Raw genomic sequence first — 16,047 nt, forward strand, 5'->3', positions numbered from 1 at the left:
CGCCCAGCTCTGAAGGCAGCAATACAGAAGTAAGGGTGGCAATACTGTGAACCCCCTGCAACTCCATTTTGGGTCAGGACCCTCACTTTGAGAAATGCTGGTCTCCTCTGTGAAATCTGAATACTACAGGGTAAAAGCACACAAGGCCAGATTTCACGGGGGGATACCAGATTTCACAGTCCATGATACGTTTTTCATGGCCATGAATTTGGTAGGGCCCTACCCATTGTGTTAGGCATTGGCCACACACTGAACAAAAAGACATCCCAGCCCCAAAGAGCTTACACTTTAAGTATAAAACAATAAATGACAGATCGATACAGACAGACAGGGGAGTACAAGGAAACAAGATAATATTGGTCAGCAAGTCAGTGAGAAATTGTCACGGTTCCTTCCCCACTCTGAACTCTAGGGTACAGATGTGGGGACCTGCATGAGAACCTCTAAGCTTAACTACCAGCTTAGATCTGGTTTTGCTGCCACCACCCAAATTATTTGAGTCATTTGGGAAACTCTGTCTACCTCCCCCCCAGAATATCTCCCTCCCAAGTACTATAACCCTTCCCTGGGTAGCCTTGAAAGACTTCTCCACCAATTTCCTGGTGAATGCCAACAGGGCCACCCGGGGGGGGGGGGCAAGTGGGGCAATTTGCCCCGGGCCCCACAGGGGCCCCCACGAGAATATAGTATTCTATAGTATTGCAACTTTTTTTTATGGAAAGGGCCCCCGAACTTGCTTTGCCCCAGGCCCCCTGAATCCTCTGGGCAGCCCTTGGATCTTAAAACAAGGAGAAATTAACCATTCCCCCTCCTTTCCCCCACCAATTCCTGGTGAGTCCAGATCCAACCCCCTTGGATCTTAAAACAAGGAAAAATCAATCAGGTTCTTAAAAAGAAGGCTTTTAATTAAAGAAAGAAAGGTAAATATCATCTCTATAAAATCAGGATGGAAAATAACTTTACAGGGTAATCAGATTCAAAGAGCCCAGAGGAACCCCCTCTAGCCTTAGGTTCAAAGTTACAGCAAACAGAGGTAAACCCTCTAGCAAAAGGAACATTTACAAGTTGAGAAAACAAAGATAAACCTAACACACCTTGCCTGGCTGTTACTTACAAGTTTGAAATATGAGAGACTTGTTCAGAAAGATTTGGAGAGCATGGATTGATGTCCGGTCCCTCTTAGTCCCAAGAACGAACAACTCCCAAAACAAAGAGCACAAACAAAAGCCTTCCCCCTCCCCAAGATTTGAAAGTATCTTGTTCCCTTATTGGTCCTTTGGGTCAGGTGTCAGCCAGGTTACCTGAGCTTCTTAACCCTTTACAGGTAAAAGGATTTTGGTGTCTCTGGCCAGGAGGGATTTTATAGTATTGTACACAGGAGGGTTGTTGCCCTTCCCTTTATAGTTATGACAGAAATAAAGACTAATATTAACAGAAAACACCATAGAATTTATACAGTAAAGCAGTGGTCTCAAAACTTTTTTGATCGTGCACCCTTATCAGTAAAAAATTTTTGAGCACGCACCCCCAATATATGTATATTTATTTATGTATAAATTATATACATGTACAACTGTAATACTATATTATGTACATTATAAAACATACACAAAAAATAGAAATGAAAAAGGATGAGATAAAGATGAAATAATATTTTTTTAAAAAATATTTTATTTTATTTATTAACTGTATAAAACCCTTTTTGCTCTCACAAAAAAAATATTATTAATAATAATAATTTTTGGTGAGAGCAATGTGATTGAATGCTTCATTATTTCTGAAAATCTTGGTTTAACAGTTTGTGATACAGCAATTCGAAGGTCTGGTTCTAAGTTCAGTTTATTTCGCACCTTGGTTTTAATGGCTGTCATAGCTGAAAAAGATGCCTCACAAAGATATGTAGATCCAAATGGAAGAAGTGCATCCTTGGCTGCACTTACTAAATCATGATACTCATTTTTCAATCCCATCCACCAATTATGCCAAGGTTTTTGTTGAAATTCAGCTAGTAAATTTCCATCTTCCCTGATGTCAACCAGTTGTTCTTGCAAACTAATCGGAAGGTGTTGCCAGGGCCGGCTCCAGGCACCAGCTTAACAAGCAGGTGCTTGGGGCGGCCAAGGGAGAGGGGCGGCACCTGCGGCAATTCGGGGGCGGCAGGTCCCTCACTCCCTCTAGGAGCGAAGGACCTGCCGCTGAACTGCCGCCGCCGATTGCGGCTTTTTTTTTTTTTTTTTTGCTTGCGGCGGCAGAAATGCTGGAGCCGGCCCTGGGTGTTGCATTATTATATTTTTAACAAATGGGTTCAAAACCCACTGAAACTCTTCGCTTGAAAGATTTTTAAACAGGTTAGAAAATTCTGTTTCCAAGTTTTTTAAGTGTGCAGATATGAGAGTTTTTATAGGTGACACACTTACATCGTTTTCGGCAACAAAATCACATAACGATGGAAACATTTCCAAACATCCGTTTTCAAAATGCTCTCTCCATAGCACGAGTTTCTTTTGAAAAGCAGTTACTTTCTCACTCATTGTTAAAACTTCACCTTTACCTTCAAGGGACAGATTGAGTGTGTTTATTTTTTCAAAAATATCTGCTAGGCAGCATACTACTGACAGCCACTTGTCATCACAGAAAAGGTCAGCAAATTTGGAACACTTGTCTTTTTGTAAAAGAAAAATGCATAACTCATCTTTAAGTTCGACAACTCTTTTAAGCACTTTGCCACGAGATAACCAGCGACCCTCTGTGTGGTAAAAAAGATTTTCATGGTCACTCCCCATCTCATTACAAAGTATTGTAAAGATTCTACTATTTAAAGGTCTTGTTTTTATAAAATGAACCACATTGATGACATCCTGTAGCACTTTGTGCACTTCTGGCTACAACTTCTTTGCTGCAGTAGCTTGCCTATGAATGATGCAGTGAATGAATTTTACGTGTGGTGCTGTCTCTGTAACTTTACCCCAGAATCCTTTCTTTATTCCAGTCAAAGCAGCTGCTCCATCAGTGATTACACTTACACAGTTTTTCCATAAAACATTGTTTTTATTAAAGAAGTCATTTACTGTTGAGAATATATCTTCTCCGGTACATCTTTCCTTTAGTGGCTCACAAAAAAAGTAGTTCTTCGTGTATTTCATTATTGAAACAGAATCTAGCAAATACCATAAGCTAGGCCTGGTCTACACTACGAGTTTAGGTCGACTTTAGCCGCGTTAATTCGAATTTAGCCTGGACACGTTCACACGACGAAGCCCTTTCTTTCGACTTAAAGGGCCCTTTAAACCGGTTTCTTTACTCCACCTCCGACGAGGGGATTAGCGATAAAATCGGCCTTAGGGGGTCGGAATTGGGTTAGTGTGGACGGAATTCGACGTTATTGGCCTCCGGGAGCTATCCCACAGTGCTTCATTGTGACCGCTCTGGACAGCACTCTCAACTCAGATGCACTGACCAGGTAGACAGGAAAAGCCCCGCGAACGTTTGAATTTCATTTCCTGTTTGCTCAGCGTGGAGAGCACAGGTGACCACGCAGAGCTCATCAGCACAGGTAACCGTGATGGAGTCCCAGGATCGCAAAAGAGCTCCAGCCTGGACCGAACGGGAGGTACGGGATCTGCTCGCCATATGGGGAGATGCATCTGTGCTGGCCGAACTCCGAAGCAGTAAACGAAATGGCAAAATATTAGAAAAGGTCTCCAAGGCCATGAAGGACAGAGGCCATAACAGGGACGCACAGCAGTGCCGCGTGAAAATTAAGGAGCTAAGGCAAGCCTACCACAAAGCCAGAGAAGCAAACGGAAGGTCCGGGGCTGAGCCGCAAACATGCCGCTTCTACGCGGAGCTGCATGCCATTCTAGGGGGTGCAGCCACCACTACCCCAACCGTGTGCTATGAGTCCCTCACTGGAGAATCACACAGGGAAGCGGGTTCGGGGGACGAGGAAGATGAGGATGGAGATAATATAGATAGCTCACAGCAGCAAGGAAGCGGAGAAACCGGTTTCCCCAACAGCCAGGATATGTTTATCACCCTGGACCTGGAACCAGTAACCCCCGAACTCACCCAAGACCCTGTGGGCACACAGGGGACCTCTGGTGAGTGTACCTTTGTAAATATTACACATGGTTTAAAAGCAAGCGTGTTTAATGATTAATGATTAATTTGCCCTGGCAATCGCGGCCAGTACAGCTACTGGAAAAGTCTGTTAATGTGTATGGGGATGGAGCGGAAACCCTCCAGGGACATCTCCAGAAAGCTCTCCTTCATGTACTCCCAAAGCCTTTGCAAAAGGTTTCTGGGGAGGGCTGCCTTATCCCGTCCGCCATGGTAGGACACTTTACCACGCCAGGCCAGTAGCACGTTGTCTGGAATCATTGCATAACAAAGCATGGCAGCGTATGGTCCCGGTGTTTGCTGGCATGCAGACAACATCCATTCCTTATCGCTCTTTGTTATCCTCAGGAGAGTGATATCATTCACGGTCACCTGGTTGAAATGGGGCGATTTTATTAAGGGGACATTCAGAGGTGCCCCTTCCTGCTCTGCTGAACAGAAATATTCCCCGCTGTTAACCACGCGGTGGGGGGGAGGGGTGAAGTGACCATCCCAGAGAATTGGGTGTGTGGGGGAGGGGAGTTAGTTGGGTTTGTGCTGCATGTTAACCCTGAAACCGCAGCCCCTCCTTTTACATTGCAAACCCATTTTAAATGGCCAACCCAATGGGTGCTTGGTATGGTTAATGAGAGCAGTACTGTTTTAAACCATCCCCACATGTTAACAAGGTTAAAAAAGCCAAAAGACTGTGTCTTACCATGGCTGCCTGCAACCTGAAATCTGTGGCCTGGCACTGCGTGAGTGATCTCTCACACCAAACCTGCAGGCTCTCAATATAAGAGGAAAAATGTGACCTTGTAACGAAAGCACATGTGCTGTGTGATGTGAACAGCAAAATCTAACGTGAAAGAGTGTACCCATTGTTCTCTAAAATGTATCTTTTTTAACCACCTCTCCCTTCTCCTCCACCAGCTGCAAATGTTTCTCCTTCACAGAGGCTAGTGAATATTCGAAAGCGGAAGCGAAGGACGCGTGATGAAATGTTTACTGAACTACAGACTGCCTCCCACGCTGACAGAGCACAGCAGAATGCGTGGAGGCAGTCAATTACTGATTTTAGAAAAGCCCAATATGAGCGAGAGGAGAGGTGGCATGCTGAATCGCGGGCTGAAGAGGAGAAGTTGCGTGCTGAATCGCGGGCTGAAGAGGAGAGGTGGCGTCAGCTTGCACACAGAAGGCAAGAGTCGATGCTCCGGCTGCTGGAGCATCAAACTGATATGCTCCGGCTGCTGGAGCATCAAACTGATATGCTCCAGCGTATGGTTGAGCTGCAGGAAAGACAGCAGGAGCAGAGACCGCCGCTACAGCCCCTGTGTAACCAACAGCCCTCCTCCCCAAGTCCCATTGCCTCCTCACCCAGACGCCCAAGAACACGGTGGGGGGGCCTCCGGCCACCCAGTCACTCCACCCTAGATGATTTCCCGAGCAATAAGTGTTAAAGTTTTAAAGTTTTAAACTGCAGTGTGTCCTTTTCCTTCCCTCCTCCCCCACCCATCCCGGGCTACCTTTGCAATTATCCCCCTAGTTGTGTGCTGAATTAATAAAGAATGCATGAATGTGAAGTAACAATGACTTTATTGCCTCTGCAAGTGGTGCTTGAAGGGGGGAGGGTAGGGGAGGGTGGGGTGGTTGGTTTACAGGGAAGTAGAGTTAACCGGGTGGGTGGGGGGGCGGAGATTTCATCAAGGAGAAACAAACAGAAGTTTCACACCGTAGCCTGGCCAGTCACAAAACTAGTTTTCAAAGCTTCTCTGATGCGCACCGTGCCCTGCTGTGCTCCTCTAACCGACCTGGTGTCTGGCTGCGCGTAATCAGCGGCCAGGCGATTTGCCTCTACCTCCCACCCCGCCATAAATGTCTCCCCCTTACTCTCACAGATATTGTGGAGCGCACAGCAAGCAGCAATAACAATGGGGATATTCTTTTCGCTAAGGTCTGAGCGAGTCAGTAAGCTGCGCCAGCGCGCTTTTAAACGCCCAAATGCACCTTCCACCACCATTTCAGCACTTGCTCAGCCTGTAGTTGAACAGGTCCTGACTCCTGTCCAGGCTGCTTGTGTACGGCTTCATGAGCCATGGCATTAAGGGGTAGGCTGGGTCCCCAAGGATCACGATAGGCATTTCAACATCCCCAACGGTTATTTTCTGGTCCAGGAAGAAAGTCCCTTCCTCCAGCTTTCGAAACAGAACAGAGTGCCTGAAGACGCGAGCATCATGTACCCTTCCCGGCCAGCCCACGTTGATGTCGGTGAGACGTCCATTGTGATCCACCAGGGCTTGCAGCAGCATTGAAAAGTACCCCTTGCGGTTTATGTGCTCGGTGGCTTGGTGCTCCGGTGCCAAGATAGGGATATGGGTTCCATCTATCGCCCCACCACAGTTTGGGAATCCCATTGCAGCAAAGCCATCCACTATGTCCTGCACGTTTCCCAGAGTCACTACCCTTGATATCACCAGGTCTCTCATTGCCCTGGCAACTTGGATCACAGCAGCCCCCACAGTAGATTTGCGCACTCCAAATTGATTCCCGACTGACCGGTAGCTGTCTGGCGTTGCAAGCTTCCACAGGGCTATCGCCACTCGCTTCTCAACTGTGAGGGCTGCTCTCATCCTGGTATTCTGGCGCTTCAGGGCAGGGGAAAGCAAGTCACAAAGTTCCATGAAAGTGCCCTTACGCATGCGAAAGTTTCGCAGCCACTGGGAATCGTCCCACACCTGCAGCACGATGCGGTCCCACCAGTCTGTGCTTGTTTCCCGGGCCCAGAATCGGCGTTCCACGGCATGAACCTGCCCCAGGAACACCATGATTTCCACATTGCTGGGACCTGTGCCTTGTGAGAGGTCTAGGTCCATGTCCATTTCCTCATCACTCTCGTCGCCGCGCTGCAATCGCCTCCTCCTCGGCTGGTCCTGATTTTGCTTTGGCATGTCCTGGCTCTGCATATACTCCAGGACAATGCACGTGGTGTTCATAGTGCTCATAATTGCCGTGGTGATCTGAGCGGGCTCCATGATCCCAGTGCTAGCTATGGCGTCTGGTGTGAAAAAAGGCGCGAAACTAGTATCTGAAGGACCAGGGGAAGGAGAGAGGGAGGGAGGGAGGGGTGAGTGACGACATGGTGTACAGGTACAGGGAATTAAAATCAAGAAAGGTGGCTGTGCATCAGGGAGAAATACAAACAACTGTCACACAGAATGCCCCCCCCCCCCCCCGAGATTGAACTCCTAAGCCTGGGTTTAGCGGGCCGTTGATTTGACGGAGGGAGGGGGAAAGGAAATGAATACAGAACAAATCTATTTTTTACATCTTAAGACGACGGTGCAGCATGACTGATAGCCCTCGGCATTTTCTGGGTGCTTGGCAGCAAATACTGGGCGCTTGGCAGTATGATGATGACGGATACCAGTCATAATATACTATTTACTGCCAAAAGGCAAGGGGTTGCTGCTGTGTAGCAATGTAGCCCCACGTGTGCCAGCCACATGTCTGCCAGCACCCAGATCGCCCTCGGCCTCTTCTGGGTGCTTAGCAGACAATACTTGGCAGAAAATAGTATACTACGACTGATAGCCATCATTGTCCGACGAGGACGGTTACCAGTCGTAATAAACCATCTACTGCCAAAAGGCAAAAGGTAAGGGGCTGGTGCAATGCAGCCCTACGGCTGCCAGCCCCACAGCTACCAGCATCCCGATCGCCGATGAAGGCTACCAGTCATGCTGCACCGTCTACCGCCAAAAGGCAGTTAGCTGCTGCTGCTGTGTAGCAATGCAGTCCCACGTCTGCCGGCACCCGGATGACATATGGTGACGGTGAGCTGAGCTGAGCGGGCTCCATGCTTGCCGTGGTATGTTGTCTGCACAGGTAACCCAGGTAAAAAGGCGCGAATCTATTGTCTGCCGTTGCTGTGATGGAGGGGGAGGGGCCTGACGCAATGTACCCAGAACCCCCCGCGGCACTGTTTTGCATCATTCGGGCATTGCGATCTCAACCCATAATTCCAATGGGCGCCGGAGACTGCGGGAACTGTGGGATAGCTACCCATAGTGCAATGCGCCGGAAGTCGACGCTAGCCTCGGTACTGTGGACGCGGTCCGCCGACTTCATGCACTTAGAGCATTTTATGTGGGGACACACACAATCGGCTGCATACAACCGATTTCTATAAAACCGGCTTCTATAAATTCGACCTAATTTTGTAGTGTAGACATACCCTGAGACATGTTAGGAACATCTGTACTTTCATCCAACTGTAGAGCAAACCTCCCACACTGCGTAATTTGTTCTAATACTTGTTTCTTCAAACCTTCAGCAATGTTTTCTATGCATCTTCCAACAGTATTTGCTGACAAAGGAATGCATTTTAGTTTGTCGCTATATTGTTTTCCATGTATTATTTCATCCATTTTTACCGTGGCAGGAAGAACAAGTGTTTCCCCAATGGTATGTGGCTTTTTGTCTTTCGCTATTAAGTAAGAAACCTCAAGAGGCTTCTAAACATTTATCATTAAGTTTAGTGAAATTTTGTAAAGTACGGGATTCAGTATCGCATGACTTTAAAAATTGCTGAAAAAATTGTAGAGGTTTGTCTTCATGTTCTGGATGCTTAGTTTTTAAATGTCTTGCTAATCGTGATGGCTTCATACCATCATTAGCTAATATTTCAAGGCACAATATACACTTAGGGCGAGGTTCATTGTTAACGATAGTGGATGTAAATCCATATTTCAAATAGTCTTCTTGATAATTTTGAATTTTTTTGGCCCACTTCTTGTCAGATCTGATTAGATCGTCATTGTTTTTACTTCGTAATGTGGCTGACGAAGAGCTCGTAGGAGAACTGTCAGCTCTGCCATTTTCTTGTTGTTCGCTTGTGCTCGCATTATTAGTATTATCTTCAATCCGCGGTTTCTTTGCAGGAATCTTTTTAAGCCACTTGTCCATTTTGTGAGGGTTAGTTTAGTTAAAACTAGATAACATAATCCGTAAATCCACTTAACCGGACACACGTAAACTGCAATACGTCGCAATATGCTGAAAGCGAACAAACGAGTGAGGGCGCCACTGTCAACCCCTCCGCGTTGTGGAACTCCCACTCTTCCCTCAGGATACCTCGCAGGGCCGGCTCCAGGCACCAGCGTAGGAAGCATGTGCCTGGGGCAGCACACTGTAAGGGGCGGCATTTCGGCCAATCTTAGGGCAGCGATCCTCTGGCTGCCCTTTTTTTTTTTTTCCCTTCCAGCGGCGCTCCTCCTGCCTCGCCGCCCTTTTGCTCCGGCGGCGCTGCTCCGGCGGCGCTGCTCCAGCGGCGCTCCTCCTGCTGCGCCCCCCAATAGATCCTCTTGCGCACACCCCACTTTGGAGACCACTGTAGTAAAGCAAAGATTCAGTTGTACAATGGAAATAGACACATTCTTCTGAGTAGAGATGATTCTTTTTATCACACCCTACTGTGCAGACATGCAACTCTGGTGGGAAGGTCTATTATTCGTTTCTAGCTGACCTAATTGTGGTCAAATGTCTAACAGCCTGAATTAGCCTTAGATTGACTCTGTCAAGGGAACAAGTGTTGCACCAACAACTGTACCTAATCAGTAATTACACTGTGAAAATCGGGTACTAATTTATACTCCTCATAACAGCAGATGCAAAAGCTTGTAATCATTTTCATTTGGTGGCAGCATAATATTCCAGGGATGTAGGCAAATGAATTACATCTCTAATTTCCTTATTAGCATAGCTATCTAAACCCATTTGTGCCTTAAACAGAGGTTTGCAGCCACCTTACCAACAGCTATATTTCAGACAAGAAAATATGCACCCAAGAAGTCCTGTGGGCTGTTTATTCCACCTTCCCCAATCTCTTGATCCAAGCCATAGGCCAGGTTTACACTACAAACTTATGTTGATGCAAGTTACGTCGGCATAAAGTGCATACTTTGGATCCTTGTGTTGGGAGTGCGCATACTCACCGGGAGTGCTTGTATCAATGCACAGTGCAGTGCACCATTGGAAGGGATCCCAGTGTGCAACCCACCACTATCCAGCGGACTATCTTTTGGGAAGTTTTGGCAATGCATGATGGGCCAGGGGCTGAAATGAGTTGTGGAGGGGTGAGTTGGAGTGTGGGCTCAATGTCCCAGTGTGCAACTGTCTCCATCCCATTACGCCATCTGTGTCCCATAATTTGCGTGCCTTTTTTCAAAATCCCACAAACCCGTGTCACCCTCTTTACTGTCTGCCATCTCTGACAGAAGCACGGAGCCTGCACAGCTCTGCACTATTGTCATGAACGTTGTAAGCACAGGGCACATGATCCTGTAGTATTTGCAGAGCTGCAAGAAGAACTGAATCAGTGGGGAACATGACACTTTCTTAAAGGACAGATTGCTGTGGGACATAGCAAGAACCAATTCAAGGTTGTTGATGGAGTTCATGGCACAGCTACAGTTGGTGGAGTGCTGCTTTTGGGCCCAAGAAACGAGCACTGACTGGTGGGATTGCATCCCAGTGCAGGCTTGGGATGACAAGCAGTGTCTGCAGAACTTTTGGAAGTGCAAGGCCACATTTCTGGATCTGTTTGCCGAGCTGACGCCAGCCCTCCAGTGCAGGGACACCAAAATGAGAGCTGCACTGACAGTGGAGAAGTGAATGGCGATTGCACTGTGGAAACATCCAGTGCCAGATTGCTACTGATTGGTGAGAAATCAATTTGGAGTTGGGAAATCCACCGCATGGGATCATTGTGATGCAACTCTGAAGAGCTATTAATAGCCTCCTCCTATGCAGGACTGTGACTCTCGGCAATGTGTAGGACATAGTGGATGGATTTGCAGCAATGGCGCTCCCAAACTGGTGGAGCTGTAGATAGCACACATATCCCTATTTTGGCACCAGACCACCTTTCTACAAAGTGCATCAACAGAAAGGAGTAGTTTTCAGTGATTATGCAAGCACTGGTGGATCACTGGGTACACTTCACTGGCATCAATGTGGGCTCGTCAGGGAAAGTGCATGATGTTTGCATCTTTAAGAACACAGGACTTTTCAGAAAACCACAAGCAGGGACTTTTTTCCTAACCAGTGGATTACTATAGGGAATGTTGAAATGCCAGTATGTTCCTGGCCAACCCAGCTTAGCCCTTGCTCCCTCGCTTATGAAGACATACACCAGCCACCTTGACAGTACCAAGGAACAATTCAACTACTGGCTCAGCAAATGCAGAGTGACAGTTGAATGTGCTTTTGGTTGATTAAAGTGATGCTGGCATTGTTTATTCACAAGATTGAACCTCAATGAGAAAAATTTCCCAATGGTTATAGTTGTGTGCTGTGTCCTGCATAATATATGTGAAGCAAAAGGGGAAAACTTCCTGCTGGGGTGGAGGGCAGAGATGAAGCAGCTGTCTGCTGAGATTGAGCAGCTAGACAAAAGGCCTATTAGAAGAGCTCAGCAAGGAGCTATATTCATAGATTAATAGATTCTAGGACTGGAAGGGACCTCGAGAGGTCATCGAGTCCAGTCCCCTGCCCGCATGACAGGACCAAATACTGTCTAGACCATCCCTGATAGACATTTATCTAACCTACTCTTAAATATCTCCAGAGATGGAGATTCCACAACCTCCCTAGGCAATTTATTCCAGTATTTAACCACCCTGACAGTTAGGAACTTTTTCCTAATGTCCAACCTAGACCTCCCTGGCTGCAGTTTAAGCGCATTGCTTCTTGTTCTATCCTTAGAGGCTAAGGTGAACAAGTTTTCTCCCTCCTCCTTATGACACCCTTTTAGATACCTGAAAACTGCTATCACGTCCCCTCTCAGTCCTCTCTTTTCCAAACTAAACAAACCCAATTCTTTCAGCCTTCCTTCATAGGTCATGTTCTCAAGACCTTTAATCATTCTTGTTGCTCTTCTCTGGACCCTCTCCAATTTCTCCACATCTTTCTTGAAATGCAGTGCCCAGAACTGGACACAATACTCCAGCTGAGGCCTAACTAGCGCAGAGTAGAGTCAGGGCCGGCTCTAGTTTTTTTGCCACCCCAAGCAAAAAAAATTTTGGCTGCCCCCCGTCCCAGCCCTGGGCTCCTCGCCGCACCCTCCTGCTGCCCCAGCCCTGGGCTCTCCCCCCCCACCCATACCCCCTGCCGCCCCAGCTCTGGGCTCCCTCATTCCTCCCCACCATTGCCCCACACACACACCTCCTGCCGCCCCAGCCCTGGGCTCTTCTCCCCCACCCACACCCCCTGCCGCCCCAGCTCTGGGCTCCCTCATTCCTCCGCACCATTGCCCCCCCCCACACACCTCCTGCTGCCCCAGCCCTGGGCTCTCCCCCCCCCCCACCTGCACCCTTCTTCCGCTGCAGCCCTGGGACACTGGTAACTCGCTCCCACGGCAGGTCATTCAGCAGGAATTTTAGATGTGCACAGAACACAGACAGGATTGGTTCCCATATGGTTACAGAACTGCAGTAAAGTGGAACAATTTTCAGCTTGTGTGATTGGAGGATATCTGGATGCATATTATAAGACTGTCCTACATAAATGAGGAAAAGTTGAGGTGCCTTTATTATTCTTTTGTTCCACTCTTTCTTTCTATGGGGAATTTTGCCACTGTCTTTCTTTTAAACAAACAAACGAACAAACAAACAAAAACGCAATGGCTGTTGAAAATAGCAATTCCAGTCCTAATAACCACTGGGAAGCATTTCTTGCTCAATTTTATCCTACTTTTTCTACAGCAAGTTACAGTGGATCAGTATATTTGATTTGGGAGAAATGAAGTAACAGCTGCCCAAACTGAGCTTGAGCACTCCTGAATTTTGAGGTGTTCAAATCTGGAAGGCAGGTGCTGGGGGGGGGGGGGGAGGAAGGGGGCTGTGGCTCTGCGGGGGAGCATGGCAGCATATATGCAGCAGTGTGTCTGGCGCTGCGCGGAGCCAGACACGCTGGTCTGAGTGGCATGGTAAGGGGGCTGGGGGGTTGGATGGGGTGGAGGTTCGGGGGGGCAGTCAGGGGCAGGGAGAAGGGGGGTTAGATGGGTCAGGGGGTTGGGGGGGCAGTCAGGGGACAGGCAGCGGTTGGATAGGCATGGGAGTCCCGGGGGTTTGTCAGGGGACAGGTAGGGTGTGGGGTCCTAGGGTGGAAGTTGGGGGGGTCTCAGGAGGAGGCAGTTGGGGACAAGGAGAAGGGAGGCTTAGATGGGGTCTCAAGGGGCAGTTAGGGGCAGGGGTCCCAGGAGGGGGCAATCAGGGGACAAGGAGCAGCGGCGCTTAGATAGGGGGTGGGGTCCTGGGGGGCAGTTAGGGGCAGGGGTCCCGGGAGGGGGTGATCAGGGGACAGGGAGCAGGAGGGGTTGCATGGGTTGGGGTTTCTGTGGGGGGCAGTCAGACGGAGTGGATGGTGGCAGGGTGGGGCTACCCTCCCTCCCTGTGGAGTGTCCTATTTTCTGAATGTTAAAATATGGTATCCCTGCCCTTCCCAGTGCAGCTCTCCATTCACAGCAGGCTGCAGCATGAGGTCTCAGCTTCCTCACTCCCTCCCCCACTTTCCTGTTGGTAGTGGCCAAGAGAATGCTGGGAAATGTAGTTCTTTCCCTGCTCCAGGGCAGGCTCTATAGGCAGGGAGCTAACCAAGGAACTATAGCTCCCAGGGCCCCCTGTTGGTTCTCAGCTCCCATGCTGGATCCCTGCCGCCCCTGCAAATGGGCTGCCCCAAGCACGTGCTTGCTTTGCTGGTGCCTAGAGCCGCCCCTGAGTAGAGTGGAAGAATGACTTCTCGTGTCTTGCTCACAACACACCTGTTAATACATCCCAGAATCATGTTTGCTTTTTTTGCAACAGCATCACACTGTTGACTCATATTTAGCTTGTGGTCCACTATAACCCCTAGATCCCTTTCTGCCATACTCCTTCCTAGACAGTCTCTTCCCATTCTGTATGTGTGAAACTGATTTTTCCTTCCTAAGTGGAGCACTTTGCATTTGTCTTTGTTAAACTTCATCCTGTTTACCTCAGACCATTTCTCCAATTTGTCCAGATCATTTTGAATTATGACCCTGTCCTCCAAAGCAGTTGCAATCCCTCCCAGTTTGGTATCATCCGCAAACTTAATAAGCGTACTTTCTATGCCAATATCTAAGTCATTAATGAAGATATTGAACAGAGCCGGTCCCAAAACAGACCCCTGTGGAACCCCACTTGTTATGCCTTTCCAGCAGGATTGGGAACCATTAATAACAACTCTCTGAGTACGGTTATCCAGCCAGTTATGCACCACTTATAGTAGCCCCATCTAAATTGTATTTGCCTAGTTTATCAATAAGAATATCATGCGAGACCGTATCAAATGCCTTACTAAAGTCTAGGTATACCACATCCACAGCTTCTCCCTTATCCACAAGACTCGTTATCCTATCAAAGAAAGCTATCAGATTGGTTTGACACGATTTGTTCTTTACAAATCCATGCTGGCTATTCCCTATCACCTTACCACCTTCTAAGTGTTTGCAGATGATTTCCTTAATTACTTGCTCCATTATCTTCCCTGGCACAGAAGTTAAACTAAGTGGTCTGTAGTTTCCTGGGTTGTTTTTATTTCCCTTTTTATAGATGGGCACTATATTTGCCCTTTTCCAGTCTTCTGGAATCTCTCCCGTCTCCCATGATTTTCCAAAGATAATAGCTAAAGGCTCAGATACCTCCTCTATTAGCTCCTTGAGTATTCTAGGATGCATTTCATCAGGCCCTGGTGACTTGCAGGCATCTAACTTTCTAAGTGATTTTTAACTTGTTCTTTTTTTATTTTATCTGCTAAACCTACCCCCTTCCCATTAGCATTCACTATGTTAGGCATTCCTTCAGACTTCTTGGTGAAGACTGAAACGAAGAAGTCATTAAGCATCTCTGCCATTTCCAAGTTTCCTGTTACTGTTTCTCCCTCTTCACTGAGCAGTGGGCCTACCCTGTCTTTGGTCTTCCTCTTGCTTCTAATGTATTGATAAAAAGTCTTCTTGTTTCCCTTTATTCCTGTAGCTAGTTTGAGCTCATTTTGTGCCTTTGCCTTTCTAATCTTGCCCCTGCATTCCTGTGTTGTTTGCCTATATTCATCCTTTGTAATCTGTCCTAGTTTCCATTTTTTATATGACTCCTTTTTATTTTTTAGATCATGCAAGATCTCGTGGTTAAGCCAAGGTGGTCTTTTGCCACTTTTTCTATCTTTCCTAACCAGCGGAATAGCTTGCTTTTGGGCCCTTAATAGTGTCCCTTTGAAAAACTGCCAACTCTCCTCAGTTGTTTTTCCCCTCAGTCTTGATTCCCATGGGACCTTACCTATCAGCTCTCTGAGCTTACCAAAATCCGCCTTCCTGAAATCCATTGTCTCTATTTTGCTGTTCTCCCGTCTACCCTTCCTTAGAATTGCAAACTCTATGATTTCATGATCACTTTCCCCAAAGCTGCCTTCTACTTTCAAATTTTCAACGAGTTCCTCCCTATTTGTTAAAATCAAGTCTAGAACAGCTTCCCCCCAGTAGCTTTTTCAACCTTCTGAAATAAAAAGTTGTCTGCAATGCAGTCCAAGAATTTGTTGGATAGTCTGTGCCCCGCTGTGTTATTTTCCCAACATATATTTGGATAGTTGAAGTCCCCCATCACCACCAAATCTTGGGCTTTGGATGATTTTGTTAGGCCTGGTCTACACTAGGAGTTTATATCGAATTTAGCGCCGTTACATCGAATTAACCCTGCACCCGTCCACACCACGAAGCTATTTAGTTCGACATAGAGCTCTTTTAAATTCGACTTCTGTACTCCTCGAAAACGAGAGGAGTAGCGCTAAATTCGAAATGGCAATATCGAATTAGGCTAGGTGTGGATGGAAATCGACGGTAATAGCTCCGGGAGCTATCCCACAGTGCACCACTCTGTT

This window comes from Emys orbicularis, chromosome 8 (assembly GCF_028017835.1).
Source record: "Emys orbicularis isolate rEmyOrb1 chromosome 8, rEmyOrb1.hap1, whole genome shotgun sequence".
Taxonomy (NCBI): Eukaryota; Metazoa; Chordata; order Testudines; family Emydidae; genus Emys; species Emys orbicularis.